A 16,716-nucleotide genomic window follows, 5' to 3' on the forward strand; every position below is an offset into this window, starting at 1 on the left:
ACATAGCAACTCCACCAAGGCTCCTCAAAATCTTCTGTGGCATTCTCACCATGAAGAACAAAAGTAACTGCTGAGCTGTTGAGTCTCTTGGTCCCAGCTATCAAGGCAGATGTGTACCTTCAAAAAGACATCAGTGAGCTGAGGGTGGTGCTTATCAGAAGAATATGTGCTTGGCACTCAGAAGGCTTTTGTGAGGAGCAGCTGATCCCCAGCACCCTGAAAAATCAGGCTGATGCAAGCAAAGCTACTCAATTGTCTGTCTTTGTGTTTCAGTGAATCTGGGAAAGGAAGAAGGCAGGAGGCTGTGGCTCACACCTGAAATCCCAGCACTCAGGAGGCAAAGGCTGAAGGATCACTGAAAAAATGTGAGGCCAACCTGAGCTACGTAATGAGTTCCAGGGTTAGCTCAGGCTATATAGACCTGAGCCTCAGCGGAAGGAAACTGGCTGTGCCTTAGCAAGAGAACACCCGGCAGCATAACTGGAAGAAGGGATGCGGGAGGCTCATCTATTACCTCAAAAAAAAGAGGAATAAGGAGATGGCTTGGCTTTTCAAAGCACTTGCTGCTCCTGCAAAGGACCTAAGTTCAGATCCCAGCACTGACATCAGACAGTTTACAACCAACTATAACTCCAGAGTGTTGGGCTCAGACACCTTCAGTAGTCCTTGGGTACCCACAGAACATACCCAGACACAGATATATACATAATTAAAAGTAAAATAAATTTTATTTTATTTTCAAAAAAAGAACAAATGGAGGACCAAAAGAAGAAGGAAGAGGATAGGAGCAATGACTGGGTGTGGTGGTGCATGCGCACAACCAGGTGACAATTGACAAGGTGGAGCCGGAAGACACCTGTGTGTTGGAGGCCGCCCTGGGTTATATAGTGAGACCCTTTTTAAAAACAGAAAACAGAGAGACAGAGAGACAGAGACAGAGAAGTGGGCTTAATATCGTGGATAAGCTTGACCTAGTCTTCCTTGAAGTCTGGTTTCTTGGCAGGAATTATGATGGGAGCCCTCATAACCCATAAAGACATCCCCAGTGGGTGAAAGTTCCTGAAGACCTGAAAGATCCAGAAGTATTCCAGGTCCAGTCGCTGGTGCTGAAATCTCTGTTTGGCCCACAGGGATCTCAAATGTCTCGCATCGAGCAGGTGAGCCAGGCCATGTTTGAGCTGAAGAACCTGGAATCTCCCAAAGAACTTATCAAGGTCTTCATTTATGACTCTCAAAACAACAAGGTTTGGGCTAATCGGATGCTTCAGTCCATGGCTGAGAGGTACCGCCTGTGCCAGCAAAGAGGAGTGCTGAAGCTGGAGGAAGCCATGAAGACCCTGGAGCTAGGCCAGTGTATCGAGTGAAGCCAGTCTCCAGTCATTGTGTCTCCCACCTGGACGCGGGTTAAGCTGTGGCCAGTGTTTGGTTCTGGCGGGATTTTTAGCTTTGTTACATCCTAGCAAGATATTCCTGGATCCTTGCTGTGCATTCTGATGTGAATACCAGGTTACTACTCTAAATAAAACATAAAATTGAAATGATTAAAAAAAAAAAAGAAGAAGAAGTGGGCTTAAAGAGTTAGGCAGGAGCAGAAGATCTGAATCTTTCAGACATATGAACTATTGATAAACTTTAGTTTTTTTCTCGTGTGTGTGTGTGCGTGTGTGTGTGTGTGTGTGTGTGTGTGTGTGTGTGTGTGTGTGTATAGGTGTGTGTGTGTATGTAGGTGTGTGTGTATGTAGGTGTGTGTGTAGGTGTAGGTTTGTGTGTGTGTGTAGGTGTGTGTGTGTGTATAGGTGTGTATGTCTGTAGGTGTATGTGTAGGTATGTGTGTGTAGGTGTAGGTATGTGTGTTTGTGTAGAGGGGTGTGTGTGTGTGTGTGTGTAGGTGTGTGTGTGTAGGTATGTGTGTTTGTGTAGGTGTGTGTGTGTGTGGGTGTGTGTGTGTGTAGGTTTGTGTGTAGGTATGTGTGTGTGTGTAGGTATAGGTATATGTGTGTGTAGGTGTGTGTGTGTGTGTGTGCTCACAAGCAAGGGCTTGTCTTGGGTCTCAACACAGTCAGTCTTTGGGATGGTCTCAGAGCATCCTAGAGTCTAAAAATAAGAATTTCCAAATGCCCAGCCTAACGATGGAATTTTTCTATATCAGAAGCCAGAGTTCATTAGCACAGAACCATCCTGAATTAGCCTGGCTTACATGAAGGCATTATACCAAAGAATAGGAACACACAGGAAACAGGTAAAGCCTCTCCCAGGCACCATCTTAGTGGGGGTGTGAGACTGCTAGGCAGTCTATTCTCTAATTGAAATTACCCAAAGACAGCAGGGTGATGAAGTGGTTTGAGCACCAAAGTTGCAGAGACAGAGAGATCCATTTTCCAATCCAACTAGGGGGCTAATGATTTTGTGTCACTTCGGGAAACAATCACCTCTTTGTGGAAATGAAAACGAAGTTCATCCTCCTCAGAATTGGGAACAAAACACCCAGGGAAGGAGTTACAGAGACACAGTGTGGAGCTAAGATGGAAGGATGGACCATCCAGAGACTGCCCCACCCGGGGATCCATCCTATAATCAGCCTCCAAACGCTGACACCATTGCATACACTAGCAAGATTTTGCTGAAAGGACCCTGATATACCTGTCTCGAGTGAGGCTATGCCAGTGCCTGGCAAATACAGAAGTGGATGCTCACCGTCATCTATAGGATGGAACACTGGGCCCCCAATGGAGGAGCTAGAGAAAGTACCCAAGGAGCTGAAGGGGTCTGCAATAAGCAAGTATTGCTGCAGTTTGACATGTGTGTGTGTGTGTGTGTGTGTGTGTGTGCGCACGCACGTGTGTGTTCGTGTGTTCATGCATCCCTGCCTGGCTGCCTGAGAGAGGAGAAAACTTTGATCCTCAGCTCCCTCATCTACAAAACAAGGACAATAATGGTGTGCAGCTCAGAGGAGCCAGGATAAAGATCTGAGACACATGAAAAGCAGTACCATCCTGAGGAAGCTTTCCAACAATCCACTTCTCTCAGGAGCAAAACCAGGACCTTGGTGTTTATACCCACATGGAACATTGTGGGAACTAAAAGGGAGTGTAGGGGAATGAGGGGGGAGGGAGGATAGCCCATGTCTGGCCAGAGTTCCTCCTCTGCTCTGGGCAGGCGGACATGGGAGAGCTGTCAGACGATTTCCACTCAACCCGGGGTGGGCATCTAGGCCATTGACCCCACTCGACAGGAGGTGAGGGGTGGACAAGGGGCAGCCCCTGACCTGGGGCCCCCGGGCAACACCCTGTAGCCACAGGGTTATGGAAGAGAGGGCTGAGGGAGAGAGGTTTCCATGCAGGTGAGAGTAAGCACAGCGGGCCTTGATGAACAGAGGCAGTCTATGGTTTTAGAGCTTTATTATAGAAAGGCAGCGGGAAAGAGAGAAGGTGGAAAGAGAGAGTCCGGCCATGGCCAAAAGGAGAGAAGGGGGAAGAGAGAGAGAGGAGAAAGGCTAGAGAGTAAGAGGGAGAGAGAGGAGAGAAGAGAGTAAGGGGAGTAAGAGGAATAAGAGAGTAAGGAGGGGTCAAGCAGCCCTTCTTAAGGTGTGCTGTTATCTTTACCGTTGCTAGGTAACTGGGAGCCTAGCCTGAAGGTCAGAAGCTGGGGACATTGTCTATGTGACTAAAAGCCATGCTTCTCCTGTGGGGGCTGAGGGGGTGGTAACTTTGATAGGAGTCAGGGTCCAGGAGACATGAGTGAACTTCTTCTGACGCATGTAGGTGAATTATCACCACTGGGTCCCGGGGTTCAGACCTCACCTCCACTGGAAACCAGACTATCTGTGCATAGCCCAGTGCCCCACAGAACATTAGACAAAGAACAGCCTGGGTCTATGTAACAATCAAGGGAGCTCTTGGGTGAGGACCCTACTATGACTCCTCAGTTCCCTCTCAGCAGCATCAAGTCAAAAGTAGAAATGAATAAACAGGGATAGGAAAGCAAAAGCATTGTAGAAAAGGGGCTGGAGAGATGCCTCATCAGTTAAGAGCACTGACTGCTCTTCCAGAGGTCCTGAGTTCAATTGGTGTCTCACAGCCATCTGTAATGAGATCTGATGCACTCTTCTGGCGTGTCTGAAGACAGCTACAGTGTACTCACATGAATAAAATAAATAAACCTTTAAAGAAGGAGAGAGAGAGAGAGAAAGAGAGAGAGAGAGAGCATCAAGATGGCTAGGCAGGCGAGAGGGCTAGCTACACATCCCAGGAACATGGAAGGAGAGAAAAATACAAATTTATTTTTAAAATATTGTACAAGTGCCCTGATCCCATAGTTCTTACATAACAGTGGAGAGAAAAATGGAGATGGGACAGAATAAACCAAGATAAATATCACAGGATAGTTCACTATGAAGAGCAGTGTGATAAACTGAAGCCCACAAAGACAGCATTTTAGGTAAGTGAGGTGGAGCTCAGATTCTGAGGCACTCAGGAGGACAACTAAATGATAAGAAACTGAGTGAATGCCTGGGAGCAAGGATTGCAAAGGCCCTGGGGCAGAGAGAGTTTGGGTGTTAGAACAGGGAAGCCCACTGGCAGTGAGATAAGCAGTTAGGGCCCAATCAAGGTGGCTCTGCTTCCTCTTTTCATAGTGCGGGTCACCTTTTACAAACTTTGTAACTTACTCTTGTGTCTTGTCTACTTTTACTCTCCCTTGGAGAAAATGCAGAGGGCTTTCATGCATTCGCTTCTGTGATCTATCCCAAGCACCTAAAACTGGTCCAGCACAGAGCACGGAGCATGCAATAAACAGTCAAGCCTCCTTTGGGAAGGAGGGGTTTTCAGATCCGTTTCAAACCGGAAGCTTCCAGACTCCATCTGAAAGTTGAGCGGTATTTCCAATCTTACCTTATGATGGATTCCGATGAGAGGGACGTAGAAGATAGAAAAGAGACAGATCTCCTCCTGAGATCAGATGAGCACTTCTAAAACCAGCAAACATCAACCTTTCAGCCCTGAGCAACTGCAGAGGCTGACTGGCTCTGTGGCATCTAACACGAATCATCATGGAGCCTCAGAGAGGAACCAGAAAGGAGTCACTGCAGCCATGAGAACCTGGACCGGAGATGTTTGTGGCTGGTGCCCAGGTGAGAGCCGTGCTCCCCTGGAGGGAGGAACTGGAGCTCCATGCCACGGCCACACTCCAGGGTGTGTGGTTTATCCTTGCATGCTTCAGCCTAGAGTTAGGCCTGGCCAACGCGGGATGGGCTATTCTCACTAACCTTGTGAATATTATTACAAAGCTCTTAATTATGAGCTTCCTTGAGCTGGGTATGGTGGCGCAAGCCTTTAATCCCAGCACTTGGGAGGCAGAGGCAGGTGAATTTCTGAGTTCGAGACCAGCCTGGTCTACAAAGTGAGTTCCAGGACAGCCAGGACTATACAGAGAAACCCTGTCTCAAAAAGCAACAACAACAACAAAAGAGCTTCCTTGGCCAGGCTGGCACACACCAAATATCTCAGAACTCAGAAATTGAAAGCAGGGAGAACTGCATGTTCAGAGTCAACTTTAGCTACGAGTCTAGTTAAAGTCTAGGCTAGGCTACATAAAACGAAACGCTCCCTCAAAAACAAACAAATAGAATAAAAGTACCTTTCAGGTGTTGGTAAAACTGACATGGGCTATAGGTTATTAAAAAAAAAAATTTCCCCCCAAAAAAGGGCCTCACATTGTAGCTCAGGCCAGCCCAGCCTTGCACTATTAACAGCTCTCCTGCTTCAGTTCCAGGCTACAGGTATAAGTGTTGGGAGTATGGTGCCTGTTGCCTCGGGTTTCAGCACCAAATGATGTGTTAGAATGGCGGGTTGCGTCTCAACAGCACACTAGGCCAAGACAGTTCCACGTGGAAGGTTTTTTTGTTTTTGTTTTTGTTTTTTTGGAAGAGGTTATATTGGAAGGGAGAGACAAGGTAGTGGTAGAAGGAGAAGAGGGGAAGAGAGAGAGAGGGAGGGGTGTTCTCCTTATTTATATGGAAAAATTTGTAACACAAGTAAAGGTGGGAGGTGAGCCAAGTGGATGTTGGAAATATGGTACCTGTTGCCTTGGCAACCAGTCTGCGGGTCTCGAGCTGTCCGTGATGCTATAGGTTTGGGAGGTCCTGATGCCAACATTAAGTGCAAGTATATCTTGGGAAGAGAGGAAGATAGGGGATTCCAGCATGAGGAAGGCTCTTGTGGGGTTCAAGCCTGGACCTGGGCCTGAGCTGCCTGAGAGATAGGAGACACAGGAGAGAGCAGTGTACCTCAGGGATGAGCTGCCCAACATTCCTTTTCTCTTTTGGATCCACAACTCCCGCCTCTGGAGTCCCTAGCACTCTCCAGTCTGCCTGTTAGCTGTGACCCAATACCCTCAGTTGTTGGCAGTTTCTACAGACTGAAAATAAATGGTTCCTCTACAATGGCATCCTCCTACAGTCTAGGCACTGAAGGACCAACACGGTCTCCCCCGCTAAATCTCAGACCCTGGGACAGATAGCTGGGATGCCTATTTTTCCAGCATCTCTCTGTCTCTACCTGGCATACCCCACCATTTACTCTGAACTCTCCAGCCCAGGGGCTGGGCTGCCCTTCCGCAAGAGGCTCTTACCTGTATAATCTAGTCATTTTGGGTTACTGGCCCCTACGTACCTTTGGCCTCCTCTCCCTACCCCTCCCCATCCCCCGAGTGGCCCAGCTCAGCCTGGTCGTGTCCATCCGGGACTCTCCGAGATGTTTCTGTCTCTGCCTCTGGTTGTGCTCACCCCGTGCCCCTCCACCACACCTCGAAGCAGTCACAGCCTTTTCTTCTGTTTCCGTTTTCACTCACTCTGCACACCAAGCAGGCCTGAAACTCACTGTAGCCCAAATGAGCCTCAAGGTACTTTCAGTGTTTCTACCTCAGCCGTCCAGGGGCTAGCGTAACAGTCTGGTTAAATTTTCAGTCTCTCAATTCATATCAATGTTTGCTGTAATTAAATGAATGCTCTGTCTGCAGAAATGTGCAAGGCAGGTGCACTCACAAACCTGTGAGGAGTCGTGAGGTTGCTGCTCTGCCTGCTGCCCAGATAGCTCTTGCTCCTAGTTTTCTCTGTGGCATCTTGCACCAGGGCTATCTCACATCTGCTAAGGCCTTTTAGAATAAATTAGACAGCATCATCTTTATCCTCTGGAAGGAGAAATTGCAGCCTCGTCTTTTTTTCTCACGTCGTTTTATGGACCATTAATTGAATGGATATTTCTAAGCAAAGATTGAAGCATTATTCACCATTCCAACCTGACAACTCAGACAAGGCTACACAAAGAAACCCTGTCTCGAAAAACCAAAGAACTCTGTTATGGGGGTACCTGAAGAGAAAACTCCCTAGAGGCCTAAATAAGCCACATGGAGTCTTTATTCACCTCTGCCACGGGCTACTCCAAGCAACTCTGACCTCCAGTTTGCCTGAATCAGCATATTACAGAAACGTGTACGTCAATGTTTACTGTAACACCATTCACAACAGCTAAGAGCCAGCGTGGACTCCATCCACAGAGGGTGGATAGAGAAAATGCAGTACATATGCACAGGGGATTTTCTTTTCAAACATAAAGGAATAAAGTTATGAAGTTATTGCAAGAAAATTGATATAACTGGAAATAATACGAGAATTAGGTGAGTCTCAAATATAGCATTTTATCTTATTAGTTCCTAGATTTTACATGGTCCATAAAATGATGTATGTCTATATTAAATGTAAGTAGAAGCAAAGTTGTCTGGGGAAACAGGAAACTACTGAAAAAGGGCGGGGCCTAAACAGGAAGGGGAGGGGGGACAAATGAGGGGGAGGAGAAACCGTAGAATGCACTCAACATACAACAGGTACTTGTAAAAAAAGCTTTAATATTTTATTTTTTACTTATATAAGTGTATGTGACTATGTGTGTATGTGTATGGGTATCCATAGAAGCCTGAAGAGGATATGGGCTTCCCTGGAGATGGAATTTTAGGTGATTGGGTTCCAGCGGTCTCTGAAAGAGCAGTAAGTACTCTTAACTACTTAATCTCTCCAGCCCATGATGCCAAGTGTTCATACCTCCTAGGCCAGCACTCTTCCAACGGAGTTCAGTCCTAGCCTTAGTCTGCTTTGGGACTGTGAGGGAGGATGGCACTTTAAAAGAAATGTCCCCATCTTCTCAGGCTTTTGAATACTTGGCCCAGTTGGTAGCACTGTGTAGCATGGCCTCACTGAAAGAAGTAGATTAGTAGATTAGATCACTGGGGACTGGCTTTGAAAGCTCTCTCTCTCTCTCTCTCTCTCTCTCTCTCTCTCTCTCTCTCTCTCTCTCTCTCTCTCTCTCTCTCTCCTACTTGTGGCTTAAGATTTGAGTACTCCACTTGCTGTTCCAGTCACAGTCACAGTGCCTGCCTGCTGCCCTCGTATCCCCTCTGGAGCCATAAGTGCCCAAACACCTCTTCCTTCCATAAGTTGCTTTGGCCCCAGTATTTGATCACAGGAGTAGGTAAGTAAGGAATCTGGGGGAAGGAGGGTGCTGGCTACTCTTATGTAACGGATGGTGCCATTCCTGGCAGGTCGTGAACGCTATGAGAAAGCAGGCTGAGGCAGGCTGAGCAAGCCGTGGGGAGCAAGCCAGTACGCAGCACTCCATAGCTTCTGCTCCTGCCGCTAGGATCCTGTCCTGTTTGAGCTCCTGTCCTGACTTCCTTCAGTGATAGATTACGATGTGGAAATATAAACCAAATAAGCCCTCTCCTCCTTAACTTCTATTAGCATTCTGTCTAAACTCTCCCACAGTTACCTGGCAACAGCCAAGTATGCTCCTCCCCACAGTTACCTGGCAACAGCCTGGTAGGCCTGGCCCATTATAAAAGGGGCTGTTTGCCCCTCCTCTCTCTCTTACTCCTGCTTCTCACTTGCTTCTCTGTTGTCCTCCTGGGCTCTTCCCTTACCCCCTCTCTCGTGGTCATGGCCGGCCTCTACTTCTCTACTCTCTACTCTCTCCCTCTCTCTGCCTTTCTCTGCCTCTATTGCCCTCTTAACTACCCTCCCTGTGCCCTGAATAAACTCTATTCTATACTATACCGTGTGTGCCTGTGTGTGTGTGTGTGTGTGTGTGTGTGTGTGTGTGTGTGTGTGTATGTGTGTGTGTGTGTGTGTGTGTGTCTGATCCCTCAGGTGGAAGGGTCTCCTGAGACACCCCCTTCCCCCATACCTCACTACATCCCCATAAAACATATTCTTATATTCCTTTATCTTTTTTTATAATCATAACAACTTCATTTTTGGTCATGGTGTTTCATCTCAGTTGAAACCCTAAGGATGGAGGGGGTCTTTTTTCTTTTTGTTTTATTTTACAAACTAGTTTATTTCATGGCTCTGTGAGTGGGCACATACCTGCAACAGCACACCTGTGAAGGCCAAAGGACAAGGTACAGTTTTCTCCTATCGTTATATGGGTGCCAGAGAACAAACTTAGATCCTGTGGCTCAGCAGTGAGCACTGCTTGCTGTGATCATAGAAGAGAAAGCTATAAGAATATGTTCTGGCTGGGCAGTGGTGGTGCATGCCTTTAATCCCAGCACTTGGGAAGCAGAGGCAGGTGGATTTCTAAGTTCCAGGCCAGCGTGGTCTACAGCGTGAGTTCCAGGACAGCCAGAGCTACACAGAGAAACCCTGTCTAGAAAACAAACAAACAAACAAAAAGAATATGTTCTGGCAGGGGAAGAGGGTGTCTCGTCGGGCCCATGCCAAGGCATGCCTTCCTCCTGAGGGACCAGCCACACAACGGTATAGTATAGAATAGAGTTTATCAGGGCATGGGAGAGGAGTTAAGAGGGTAGTAGAGACAGAGAGGAGAGAGTAGAGAAGTGGGGGCTAGCCATGACCACGAGGAGAGAGGGAGGAAGGGAATGGGAGAGAGTAGGATTAAGGGGGTAAGAGAGAGGAGTAAGAGAGAGGAGTAAGAGAGAGGCGTAAGAGAGAGGAGGGGGCAAGCAGCCCCTTTTATATTGGGCCAGGCCTATCTGGCTGTTGCCCGGTAACTGTGGGAGTGGAGTTCAGACAGAATACCAACACTGTTACCCACACCAAAAAAAGAAAAGAAAAAAGTTACAAATACATTGTCTAGCTCCTAAAAAATACCAACAGGGTGAGTTTTTGTTCTTTTTTAAAACCCAGGCTTTGTTTTATATAGCCGTAGTAAGGTGAGGTGGGAGGGGGAGGTACCTCAAGGAGCCCATGCTGAGGCATCTCTTCCCCCCAGGTACCAGCCATACAAAGGATTTAGTATAGAATAGAGTTTATATGGGGATTATAGGAAAGGGAATTGAGAAGGGAGTAGAGGAAGAGAGAGAGAGGACTGAGGACAGGGGGTGGGGGTAGGGGTGGGGGACTGTGTGTCAGAGAGTAGAAGAGGGCAGAGAGAGCAAGAAGGGGCCAAACAGTTCCTTTTCTGGTAAGCCAGGCCTACCTGGCTATTGCCAGGTAATTGTTGGGTGGAGCCTAGAAGGAATGTCAACACTGGAGAAAGGGCTCAGAGGTCAAGAACACTGACTGCTCTTCCAAAGGTCATGAGTTCAATTCCCACCAACCACATAATGGCTCACAACCATCAGTAATAGGATCCGATGCCCTCTTCTGGTGTGTCTGAAGACTGCTACAGTGTACTCCTAAAAATAAAGTAAATAAATCTTTAAAAAACAAAGACAAAAAAACATATGCTACCATGTCCAGCTCTCTATAGTTTAGTTTATTTGTAATTTTTTGTGTGATATAAAGAATGATAATTATTAATCTTGTGATTCACAAAAGAAATCCACAATTTTGAGCCAAATTTGAAGCAAGCTTTAATTAAATGCTGACCAGGATGGACAACTCTCAGAAATTCCCTGCAGTCTCATTTCTCTTTCTCCTTTATTACGAAAGGCTGGGTGTGACAACCCCAGAATCCAGAAAGTAGAAGCAGGAAGGCCATGAGTTCTAAGCCAGCCTGGGCTACAGAGCAAGACCCTATCTCAAAGAAATAATAATTACTACTAATAAGTAAGCGCTTGGTTGGTATTTGATGAGCAATGATTGTGGCCACGCCTCATTTATCCCCATAAGCTCATGTGCATGTGCACAGTTTACAAAAGTACAGTCAGTCATCTGAGGAGGAAGGCCAATAAGCAACCCTTCCCCTTAGCAGCTGTGCCAAGTACTCACAGTGTTAGCAGCAGACATTACCACAGGCCCAGGACAGCCAAGGAAAGGGGCTTCTCCTGGACTGGGGAATCACTTCTGTTGGTCGGTAAGGTTAGGGCCACCCTCTCTAAGAATGACCCCTGTACACGGCAGGGGTTGGGGGTGTCACTGGCAGAATTCTTACCTGCCAGAGAAAGAGTAGAGACCAGAGTGAAGAAGAACAAGCCGTAGATGCCCCTAATCTGTGTTCCTTGAGACTTTTGTCGAGTTAGGCTGCAGGACGGCCGAGCTAATCAAGGAAGAACTAACTGCCTTGCACCACAGTTTACCCCAGCAGTCAGCTAGCTGAAGACTCTACAGTGTGGCCCAGGACTCAAGTTGTTGCTTGGAACAGGAGACAGATAACCACACTTGTTAAACCTGTTCACCTTTTAGCTTTTGTTAACCTTAGGCCACAAAGGTACAACTAAAGGTATTTATTCTCATTAGTTGTCCCTCACTTTGGGGACCAGGTAAGCTCACATTTGACCCTGTCTCAAATACACAGACACACACACACAGCATTTGAAAGTTTTCAGTGGCCTCTTTGACAATCAGGCCTCTTCTCCCAGTTTCCTAACTCCTCGCCCACCCTGAGGGTCATGGGGGATGAGAGATTCATTGAGGTATGACAGACAGAGGAAAGGGCTGTGGATCATGTGATCACACAGCAAGCATGTGACCAGCAACGGAGCCAGATAGACCTGCCAGCCCACCCCAGAGCTGCCATAGCATGGGATCTTGGGTAGTTTCTTTTCTAAAGGCTGACGGTATCCTCTCTGTTGAAAAAGAGCCTCCAAGGTCCCAGAAGTTCTTTAATACTGAGATGTAGCTTTCATATAGAAGATCTACTACGGGGCTGGTGAGATGGCTCAGCGGTTAGGAGTGCTGACTGCTCTTCCAAAGGTCCTGAGTTCAAACCACATGGTGGCTCACAACCATTTGTAATGAAATCTGACGCCATCTTCTGGAGTGTCTGAAGACAGCTACAGTGTACTTACATATAACAAATATATATATATATATATATATATGATCTACTACATCTCCGTAATAATGCACAGCCCCATTTAGCACAATAGGCACAGCTGGCTATTTTTTCTCAGTCTCTTCAGTCTACTTTGTTTCTCCCAGCCATCTCTCTGCTCCACAGAGGTGACCATGAAGCTTCCTAATTGGGAAGCTCCCCTAAAGTCTCACACTCACTGATAGAATGACAGGCCCAAGATGAGAGCACAGAGCTAAAATAGGAATGTCAAAGGATACTTTTCACACTTGCCCTCTAAACAACACCCAGCAGACAGCCAGGAGTCTTTGAAATGTGTCCTGTAGAACCACCAGCCCCTAATCCTAGGGATGAAGATCAAGGGAGCAACAGGCTGAAGTAGAGCTTGCAATCTGCCTTGCAAGGTTGATGTTATTTGATGCTTCATCTCACCTCTTTATACAAAAAAAAAAAAAAAAAATCAAAATAAGTTATGAATGACAGACTATTTTTGACACAGTCCAAACATAGCCAAGAAGTAAGAAAAATGAGTCCCATAGGAATGGGTCTTTAACTCCAGGGACACAGCAGTCACCATAGGGTTTAGCCCCAGCACTGCATTAACCTGGAAGAAGTAACACAAGCCTGAATTGTAGCAGGTTCAAGGCCAGCAGGGTAGAGGAAGGACTTGCCTGAAAAACAGACAAACAAAACACCCAAAAGAAAACAGAACCAATTAAAAACAAACAAACAAGGCCCACAGGGCAGCAGTGGAGCTGGCCTTCGATTCCAGCACAAGGGAGGCAATGGCAGGTGGATCTCTGTGAGTTCAAGGTCAGCCTGGTGTGCAACCTATATAATGAGACTCTGTCTTGAGAAGCTAACCAAGCAAGCAAGCAAGCTAACAGAGTTACTGTGTGGAGATTCTGCTGTATTCAGACTCATGATCTCCTGCATCCTCTGGGCTCCGTAACTAACAAGACAACATATATGTGCTCAGTTGTGGAGGAGAGACTTGCCAGCCCATCCTTGGGCAGTTTTATCTCTACAAATTAAAGACGGTAGTAATTTCCATCTCTACTTACTAGCATTAACAACCCCACAAATGCTTCTGTATTTTCCCCCTTGATTAGTCTGCTACTGAATGGCTAGTAAATTTAAAATGTTTTAATGGCTTCTTTTTCCAGATAAGGTGAGTTCTACTATGCTACCTTGCTGCACTCAATCTTTAAAAAAAAAAAAAAAAAAAAAAAAAAAAAGAACAAACAAAAAGTACGAAAATCTAAAAACAACAAGCAAACAAAACCCCAAACTTCTCCCCCGACATACAGTTAAGTTTTTTGTTAAGTAATTTGCAAATTTACTTAACAAAAAACTTTTTAGTCATGTATTCTATCTTTCGAGGGGGGGGCAGGGGGGAGTGAATTTGCAAGCAGACAATAGGGATGGAACAGTTACAAAGTGGTGCTTTTCTTTGTTCCAAAGGTGGGCTGAGTGCTTCATTTTAAGCTAAGTAGATCTCCAAGAGCACAGAGAGCTCGTCCCCAGGGTCCCGCAGCACCTTCAGGCAAGTACAATTAGGCAAAGACCTCGGAAAACCCCTGGAGGGTTTCAAAACTTACCCCCTCCCTCAGACTCCAACCTGCTAATCTAATGCTAATCTTTGCTCAGAAACTACAGGTATTTTAACACCAACTAATTAGGTTTGCTAGTTCTCCGGGCGTAGGCCGGGTCTTTCCTAAAGCTTGATGTGTGTGTTATTAGCTAAGTGGGTCTATATACTCCCGAAAGCTCGCCTGACCCTTTTCCATGACACAGAAGTCAATGAATGGATTGATAAGACCACAAAGGAGACAGGGGGCATTTGTGCGCAGTGATTTCTCCTTTAAAGAAATGATTAACTGACAGAGTCTATTGAATGCCAAAATCTAACATCAGATTTTATTCTTAAACCAATGCAGTTTAATACAGTGGTTATAAGATAAACATTTTTATTAGTCCACAGAGAATTCCTGGGGAAACTTGGCATAAGCTCAAGATTCAAACAAAGATCATGATTCTCAATTAATTTCTGTGTCTCTGAGTCTGTCTGTCTGTCTCCCCCCTCCTTACCTCTTCTTTGCTCCATCTTTCCTGCTTCTCTTCTTCTCTCTCCATCTATCTGCTTAGGCATGTAAGTGCCCTCTACCTCAGGCCTTTTAATGTCTGTGTTTGGAGAAGTTCAGTTCTTGTGCACTCTACAAAATTCCTGCATCCTAATCAATGATGCTCCTGCTTCCTTTACTCCTCGTCCCCTCCCTCCCTCCCTTCCTTTCTTTCTTTCAATTTTTTTTAAATAGTCACATTTATATTTTATTGTTTATATTTTATTGAACACTATAAATATAGAGAAACGCTAACATATGTAGGAGGATGTAAATTAGTAGCATGCAAACATGCCACTTCATATAAAGGCTTGAGTTGCCAAGGATTTTAGCAGCCAACCAGCTTTAGGGGTAGCTTCAGAGATCCCCCATGAGCCGGGCAGTGGTGGTGCACGCCTTTAATCCCAGCACTTGGGAGGCAGAGACAGGCAGATTTCTGAGTTCGAGGCCAGCCTGGTCTACAAAGTGAGTTCCAGGACAGCCAAGACTATACAGAGAAACCCTGTCTCGAAAAACCAAAAAAAAAAAAAAAAAAAGAAATCCCCCATGAATGCTGATGGATACTCAGGGTACTCTGGAGAATGAGAAAGATTACAACATTGCCGACATTGCCGACATTGCCTCCCACAGCTATGGAGTTGAAGTCCACAAACCTGCAAGTTGGAAATGTGGGAGAATGAGGGTTTAGTTCCAGGTGGAATGTGCGTGGGCCTGAGGACCAGGACAGCAGGTGTTCCAAGTTCCAGTCTGAGTCCGCTGTGGTTTGCCCCCCAAGTTCGTGTGCTAGAAGCTTGGTTCTCGTTGTGGTGCGACCTTTAACGCTGCTTAGTACTACACAGGGTCAGGCATTAAGCCCTTGGACGGATCAGTGCTGGTCCTGAAGAGCAGGTGAGTTTTCCAAGAGTGGGTGCTTAGGAAGCGAGGCTACACAACAAGGTTGATCTCTTGTGATCATAAAGTGATTCCTTGGCTGCTTCTCCTCTGGGTTGTTTCAGCCACAGATGCCGTCCGAAGCTGATGCTGGTGACAGTCACTTGAATCTTTAAAGTGGACTGAATGAAGCTCTTTCTCCGTCAGTCAATCGTGGAAGGGGTGTGGCCTCGTCTTGGCGCAGCCACAAGGTCAGCTCTGTCCGAGATGTAGGTGTGGGCTTCCCACAAGCGTCCTGGGGTGGAGGTGAGGTGAGGTGAGGTAGGAGGGAGGCACGGCTCCCGCAGCGGCCTCTTTCAATTTTGTTTTTTGCTTTTTACCACCTTGTTCAACAAAGCTGTGGCTATCCTAAAACTCACTATACAGCTGAAGCTGACCTTAAGCCCTTAATCCTCCTGCCTCAGCTTCCAAGTACTGGTATGGCCTCACAATTCACCCCCCCCCCCAAACACACACGGGCACGCACGTGCACACACACACACAACACACCCATGGTTCTTTTCCTGCCCCACCAGCAGAGCTGAATCTTCGCCCCTCTTCTCCAGCCTCAAGCACAAAGCAGCCCCACAAGTCTCTGAGAAGAGGAACAACTTTGCTAACTGTTGGGGCTTTTGTGTTTGTCTGTATATTTTTGGTGTTCCTGGACATGGATCCTGAGGCTCTTGAGTGTTAAATCCCACCTAGCTATATTCCCCTCCAAGGCCTCCATTTTATTGGTCTTTATCTCCTTTAAACCTGATTTACCTTGGTTTGTTTTTTGCTTTCTTGTCTGCTTTTTGAGAAAGTGTCTCACTCTGTAGAGTGAGCTGGTCTTGTGTTTTCAAGGGTCCACCTTGCCTCAGCCCACCTAGGGCAAGGTCTACAGGCTGAGAGCTACAATCCTGGCTCTTTGCTCAGTTCTTTTTCTTTTTCTTTTCTTTCTTTTTTTTTTTTTTTTTTTTTTTTTTTTTTTCTCGAGACAGGGTTTCTCTGTATAGCCCTGGCTGTCCTGGAACTCACTCTGTAGACCAGGCTGGCCTTGAACTCAGAAATTCTCCTGCCTCTGCCTCCTGAGTGCTGGAATTAAAGGCAAGCACCACCACACCCGGCTAGGCAGCACATTCCTATGGTAACAGGACAGCAGTGCGGGAGGACAGAGGACAGCAGTGCGGACAGCAGTGTGGGAGCAGGGATTGAGGTAGGGGTTTCCTCATCCTGAGAACTAGGCTCAAACCCTGAGCTAGGGTTGTGCCTCCAATCTCCAACAGGTTAAATCTCCAATATTTATTTTTCTCTGTTATGAATTTGATTTTTCTTCCTAAGATATGGTGCTAAATGAGTATTCGTCTTTCTTTTTTGCTCAATTAATTTCTTTTTGAAAAGTTTACAGCCTTCATTTCACACAATTAACAGTTTCATTAATACTCCTGTTTCCACCA

The 16,716-nt window shown here is 46.3% G+C and overlaps 1 pseudogene; it reads left to right on the forward strand.

Annotated features, from left to right (window-relative positions):
• Window positions 938-1,553, forward strand: Gm5250 (predicted gene 5250; annotated as a pseudogene).

This window comes from Mus musculus, chromosome 1, assembly GCF_000001635.26.
Source record: "Mus musculus strain C57BL/6J chromosome 1, GRCm38.p6 C57BL/6J".
Classification (NCBI taxonomy): domain Eukaryota; kingdom Metazoa; phylum Chordata; class Mammalia; order Rodentia; family Muridae; genus Mus; species Mus musculus.